This window comes from Columba livia, chromosome W, assembly GCF_036013475.1.
Source record: "Columba livia isolate bColLiv1 breed racing homer chromosome W, bColLiv1.pat.W.v2, whole genome shotgun sequence".
Taxonomy (NCBI): Eukaryota; Metazoa; Chordata; class Aves; order Columbiformes; family Columbidae; genus Columba; species Columba livia.
In genome coordinates this window covers 23,026,377-23,033,499 of record NC_088641.1, presented here as the reverse complement: position 1 = coordinate 23,033,499, position 7,123 = coordinate 23,026,377, and the positions used below count along the sequence as shown (strand labels likewise).

Here is a 7,123-nt window from a genome sequence, read left to right as displayed (position 1 = left end):
GTGGGTTTACTTCTTCCGGTTGTGTAAATGCATCTATATCAGAGCTATCTGTCATTGTTATATTAAGTATCTTAGAAGTTTTATTTATCTCTAATTTCCCCATTATTATCGCATTAGGGCCTATTGATTGGGATTTCCCTTCTGGGGCAGGTTCTTTTTGTATCTTTATAAGTGTCCCTCAATCAGTCCTATTCTCCCAGATCCTTACACCCCAAGTTTTGCCAGTTGACCACCCCTGGTCTTGCGGTTGCAAGACTGTAATTTCTAATGTTTTGCAATTCCCTGGGTCAGAACTACCATAAAGCGATGGGAGAGATTGTCGACAATCTCTAGGCCACCAGTTGACTTGGAGGTATTTATCCGGATTGGCAACACTCCACGCTGTGGCTATTGTCTCACAACCCCAATAAGCACAATAATATTGGTTAGGATAGTTGCAACATCACTTTCCTGGATTGGAGCTAGGGCACCAATAAGTTGATACTGTACTTCCCCTTTTATGTGGAGGTTTGCAGTGACCAAAATTCCAGTCTTCCCCAGAACCTAAATGTCCTAATAAATCACAAATGGTTACGTTAAATGAGAGTGCACCTACGGTTACATTTTCTTCAATCACACGACTTTCCTCTGCTTGAATTAAAGTCCACTTATGCCCCTTGGGTTGATGTTGGCCCTGTGCCATCATCTGCTGCACGGGTAGTCTTTCTAGTGACTTTCCTACAACCAGCAACTGATGCTGATATGGGTTTACCATCATTTGATTCATTTCCAGAGTCTGAATGACTGTCACAGTGGTTACAGCAGCAACAGTGCCCAGTTGTTAGCCTTTGAGGCTGGAGAAGTAATGTTATCTGCAGCGACCTTGGCAGAGGAACTCTGCGGAGGAGCTGTAGCTTCAGCCTGCGAAGCCGCCGTTGGGGGGGCAGTGGCTGCAGCGGCAGCTTTTGCTGTTTTGGTCTTTCTCGAGCGGCTCGGAGTGCTTTTTGCTAAAGCTTCCGAAGACGCACTGCAAATCTCAGGACAACAAAGAGACGCAAACCTCCTGTTGAACACCATTTCTCTTAACAGAAGCACAAACTGACATACATTCAGCAAACCAGATAACACCATCACAGTTCTATCAAAACTCCAAGGATATTCAAATTTCTCTAAAACATTTGCGAACTGTCCTAGCGAAAAAACAAAAGTATTGTTAGTCAGCCTTTCTAAAGATTCGCTCGACCAATTAGCAAACACAGAGCCGTACTGCTCTTTAATCTCTCCTTGAGGCTTTTCAAGGTAAAGCAGAAGCGAGTAATAATTCATTAGCAGCTGCAGTATAATGAAATAAACCAGTGACAAACCACACAGAATCATCATGACCATTGTCCAGTTCCTTGTTGTTATATAATGAATACTTCGATTTAAAAAGAAAGCCCAACACAGATATGGAATCAGTGAGCACAATGTAGAAAATAACTGATACAACTTATGCCATAACATCTTTAAATCAGTGTAATTCACTTTGCCTTAATACAACTAAATAATATCCAAAGCAAACGGACGCGCGAGTATCACAACTCTATGAGTTGGCACCGTGCCAAGAAAACTGAAAGGTACGTCAGAGCAGTAGAAAAGCCAAAAATCCCCCCCACTTCCCCCTTTTTGCCCCTCCCTCTCCCCCCTTTCCACTAAGGAGAGGCGATTGGGAGGAAAAGAAGGACAGAGAGAAGAGAGTTGGAAAAAATTAAACATGTTTTACTAATGCTACTAATAAGAATAGAGAAAATAATACAAAACATACAAAACCAATCTTGAAAGTCTCAGCAACTGCAGAGCCGGCACCTGAAGTCCTGGACTGGACTCTGCAGCCAATCGGAGCTGGATTCAGTCTCTCACTAGGCCTCAGTTTGCAGGGACGACTAGCAAGGTCCTCTCCTAATGTCGGCCGTAAGCAGAAGGGAAAAGGGCAAAGGGACGAGATCCTCGTGATCTCGCACTTTTATATGAAGTATTCACGTGAATGGAATGTTATACACAGTTGGTCAGTTTCTCGGTCACTTGTTTCTTGTCGCCCCTCTTGCGAGATGTCCATCCATGCTTATCAATAAGTTTGCATTCCATTGCTAGGTTTACCAAAACATGTGTCTGGTTCTCCAGGAAAATGCAGTTAATATGAAGGCTTTAGCTGACAGGCAATATTCACTGAAAGAGAAACTTTTTTTTAACAAAACCAGGACAGGGTGAGAGCAAAACCGCTCAGGCTATATTTCGTGGGTGTATATACACCACCAGTCAGGACTGTCGGGGTGGATCTCTTTTTCGTGTGACTTTTGATTTCAATGCCAAATCTGTAATTTCTAATTCTATATTATAACATTGATTGCATGTTCCTCTAGGGGAATACCGTCTATACAATGCAACCAGCAATTGTTTCGGCACACTATGCACCTAAAGCATATAAAAAGGATAACAGTTACAACTTATATTAATACATCTAACTCTATGATTGTTACAAATGGGATATTCATAAACAACTTTATTGTTTTTCTGTACTTGCACGATATGATTCAACAAGCCCAAGTCCATTTATTGTTTCCGTAGTTTAACTTTCAGAGGGTCGTCTGTGGGCTCTGCAGTCCAGGCGTTAGTCTTGACTGGACCTTTAACTCAGCTGGCATGTGTACACCCCTTTTCGGCAGTTCGGATGGCTGTTTCTGTAGTGAGTAAAACAACATAAGGTCCCTCCCATCGAGGGGTTAATGATGTTTCTTTCCATGTTTTTATGAGTACCTTATCTCCAGGTTCTAGGGTATGTATTTTTATGTCCAGAGGTGGACGCTGTACCACCAACCCTTTTTCCCAAAGGTATTTCCTTCGCTTCAACAACTGGACTAAGTAATTTTTCATCTGAAAATCACTCACTTCTGGGTGATCTTGTGGCGTTTCTAAATTGAATGGCATTCCATATAACATTTCAAAGGGTGATATTCCGAGGTCTGTTCTCGGCTGGGTCCTTATGTTTACTGTTTTTTTTATGTCCAGCCCATTCTTGTGCCAAGACCCCATATGCAGTCCCTGCATCTATATTAGTGAACAAGTAAAATGGTTTCCATATATCTGGCAAGCTCAACACAGGGGCATTTATCAGCTCTTTCTTTATGCAATCAAATTGTTCCTCATCTTGTTCCGTCCATTGTACCAGTTTTTCCTGTGTTAATTTTTCATACAAAAATTTTACTGGGTCCTCCCACTCAAAGGCAAAATAGTCTCAGCTCTCTTCATCAAGCGGGCAAGCCCAAAAGGCATCCTTTAAATCTATAACACTATACCATTGATCATTCGGACCTAATTGACTCAAGAGGGTATACAGGTTGGCCACTACAGGGAATCGACTCACGGTTCTTTTATTCACCTCCCTCAGGTCATGTACTAGTCTCCATTTTCCATCTTTCTTTCTTACGGGTAAAATGGGGGTATTAAAGGGGGACATGCAGGGCTCGAGAAGACCTTTTTCTAGTAATCTTTCTATTTCTGGTTTTAATCCCCTTCGGCCCTCTTCGGATACTGGATATTGTTTTACACGAATGGGTATTTCTGGACTAGAAATTTTAACTTTAAACGGTGTTATGTCCAGCTTCCCTACTGAGTCTTCCGTATACCATACTTCAGGATTAATTTTATTTTCATCTTCCACCCTGAGAGGACATAATCTTATCCGAATTTCTTTCCCCGTTACTTCTAAATTAACACCCAATTCAATTATTAAATCCCATCCCAAGAGATTATATTCAGCTTCAGGAACTAAAAGTAAATTTCCCACTCCTATTTTGAAATCGGTTTCAATAACTACTCCTTTTATAACAGGGACCCAAAATGGGTCTCCCTTTGCCCCAATTACTTGCATAGTGTCAGTAGATATCTCACATCCCTTGGGTAAAGTTTGTATGGTAGATCGTTCTGCTCCAGAATCTACAAGAAATTCAATTTCTTGCTGCTGGGGACCCACTTTTAGTTTTATCAAGGGCTCCGTTCCTTTTTGGGTCCCCAGCAAAAAGAGCCCCTGACACCCCTATTCCGCTTTAAACATTTTCTCATCCGCCATTTTCTTCCTACAGTTCTGCTTTATGTGCCCTTTCTTTCCACAGTAAAAGCATTCTATCTGCTCACCCCGTTCCATTGCAGTCTCGTCATTAAGGGGTCTTGCCTTAGGACTAGGCCCCTTATACTGTGCCCTTCGGTCTCTGGATTTCCATTGCTGTTGGGCTGTACCTTCTCTGACTGCTGCAACCATCATTCGTACAGTCCTCCGCTCTTTCTCATCCTCTCTCCTAACATACACTTTCTGAGCTTCCCTCAATAGTTCATCTAACCCACGATTTTGCCAATCTCCTAATTTTTCTAGCTTTTTCCTAATGTCTATCCAAGATCTAGCTACAAATTGTGTTTTTAACAGCACCTCTCCCACAGGGGTACTAGGGTCTAACCCCGAATACAATTTTAAGTTTTTCCTGAGCCGTTCCAACCACTCTGTAGGTGTTTCATCTTTCTTTTGGTGTTCACTAAATACCTTGCCAATGTTCTGACCCCTTGGAACGGACTCTCTAATGCCTTGGACTAATATAGTCTGTAGGTCTTGCATATGACCCCTATGTAATGGATCCTGATTGTTCTAGTCAGGTCTTTGCAGTGGCCATTTTGTGTCGGCTGCAGGACCTTGCTGATGCTGTTCATCCCAAATCCACATACCGGCCCTACGGATCTTTCCCCTCTCTTCTGCAGTGAATAATATTCCTATTATCGATTGCAACTCGTCCCACGTGTATACGTTGGGCCCTAAAAATTGGTCAACACACTCCGCTACTCCCAACAGGTCTTCTAGCAAACTCCCCATTTCCTTTTTAAAATCTCTAACATCCCCGGAATTAAGAGGTACTGCCACATATCCCATTCCTGCCTGAGGCCCTCTCATTGCGATCTCTCGCAGCGGATATAGTTGCCCTGGTGTTTGCTGTTGCTGTTGCCTAGTCTTGCTACGCGTGACAGGCCCCGTGGACTGGTTATCATCCGAACCCTCTGGGTTCAGTGCCGAAGGGGGTGGACTAGGGACTGGGCTAGGAACTGGTACCGGGGGTGGCGGTGGTGGTACATAAGGTGGGGGTGTCATCGGGATCTCTTCCTCATGCCGCTTATTTCTCTGGCGGCCATGTTTATCACCCCCCTTTTCTTTTAACGGGTATAGATTAACCCTAGTCTCTGATCTTATCCATAATAATGCATATTCGCTTTCTTATGAACTAAAAGGCTCCTTTGAATTAACATAAATGTTTAAAGCCTGACACATCCAGTCCTCAAATGATCCAAAAACTGGCCAATATAGGTGGTCTCTACGGATCTCTTTACCACCCCAAACTTCCATACAATAATGTATCATTTTCGTTTTGCTTTTACCCCGCCTAGAGGGGTAATCATCCCAATACTTAATCATTAATCCTAACAGACTATCTGGAGGAATTGGGGGAAGCCTTTCCTGCGGTTCCCCTCCCATGGGAACAGAATGCCTACTTTTCTTCTGTCCCATCTTCTGAGATACCCTCCCCTGTATCTCAGGAATCCCAGCCCCAACCGAGTGGATAACTGGCCTATACTCACGCATCCTGCATCTTCACTCGGGTCTTCGTGCACAAAGTTTAAGGGGCTGCCGGCATTTACTTTGCTTATTGCAATTTAGAATGTTCGTTGGTGAAGGATCTGGTGACAAGAGTCCCACAAGGGCCGCTTAAAAAAAGAAGTGGGGCGCCTCCCTTAGAGGGGTTGCCACCGAATATCCTTCATCCGAGTCATGGCACCAAATTGTAATAAATTTTGACTCGAAATTAACTTGAATAACACAAATTTATTCCCGATGGATTTCAACGCAATAAGCAAAAACAGCGCTGGGCGGCCGGGGAGTCCCGGCTCCTCCAGTGGCGCGCGCGCGAAAAACTTCTTCCGAACTTTTTATAGGGCCGACAGTCCCGGGTTCGTTGCTCAGAGTGCCACGTCACTCGTTCTTTCAGCGAATGTGTCCTCTGTTGCCAGGCAGTTAATCTCCTATCTTCTCACCTACCCCTGCCCCCCCCCCCCCACCGTTAGAGGATCGAACATTTAAGGCAATTACATAACAAAGGGCAGGGGCTTCCCATGTTGCACAATAACCCCTGAGCGTTTCCTTTTAAGAAGCTTTAATGAACAAACATCTCTAACTCTTAGAATTGTTTATTACAAACTGATATTCGAACCTGTATTTATGTTATTGGAGTTCTAAAACCCCGTTCTTTACTGGTTAATTTGCTGCACCTTTTTGACCAGAATAAAAGTTTGTTTTGGACCCTGTTGTCCACTTAAAACTAACTTCAGGGTGCCTCTGTGACACCCTGACTCTGGAAAACCCTCCCTGCACTGAGATCTGCTGCTTTGCCGCAGACCGGGTTGGCTCCAGAGCGGCTCCCCTTGGTGATTGACTGGTGGTGTTGTTTACAGCATGTTTAAATCTCCTCCCGTTGCCCTGTCAATGCCCAGGTCTCATCAGCGACTTATGAGAGCTGACAGCTCCTGGCACTGTCCCGGTGTTCTCCTGCCTCTGGAAAACCCTGTCTGCACCAAGATCTGCCACTTTGCTGCAGACCAGGTCAGTTTTGGAGCTGCTCCCCTTGGAGCACATAGAAAATTGTGATTAAGATTATGTAGGAGATCCTTGCAAAGGCCATTCAGGACTGGCTTTTATGTACAGTAGGGAGCATTTAACTTCAGGTTTATATTAATGAATGCATAGTTTTCCTTATTCCTCCTGCAACATCTGCATTGCCACATTACATCTATATGCTTTGCTTGTTTTTAAATATGCTACCTGAGGGGGAAATATCTGTCCTTGAATTAAGATATCTACAGCCATTTTAGTTCTCTACTTCTTCAGCAGCTCAAGCCTTCCAGATGCAGACTATAAGCACATCTGGCATATTTTAAAATCAAACCAGTGTTATGTCTTGTTTGTCGTGGTTGAGACAGACAAACGACATAGACCAAGTTCTTCCAGGATGAAAGTAGTAGATGCCATTTATTGCCACAAGTACATTTTTATACAGTTTTACCAATTCATGTGTCT

At 43.5% G+C, this 7,123-nt stretch overlaps 1 long non-coding RNA gene across 1 annotated transcript; it reads right to left on the bottom strand.

Annotated features, from left to right (window-relative positions):
• Positions 1-1,354: 1,354 nt before the first annotated feature.
• On the bottom strand, positions 1,355-5,965 carry LOC135577194 (uncharacterized). The gene is made up of 2 exons (XR_010468762.1): positions 5,632-5,965; positions 1,355-2,696 (listed from the first exon to the last, which is right to left on the bottom strand). It is a non-coding gene; the product is annotated as an uncharacterized LOC135577194 (long non-coding RNA).
• Positions 5,966-7,123: the final 1,158 nt, after the last annotated feature.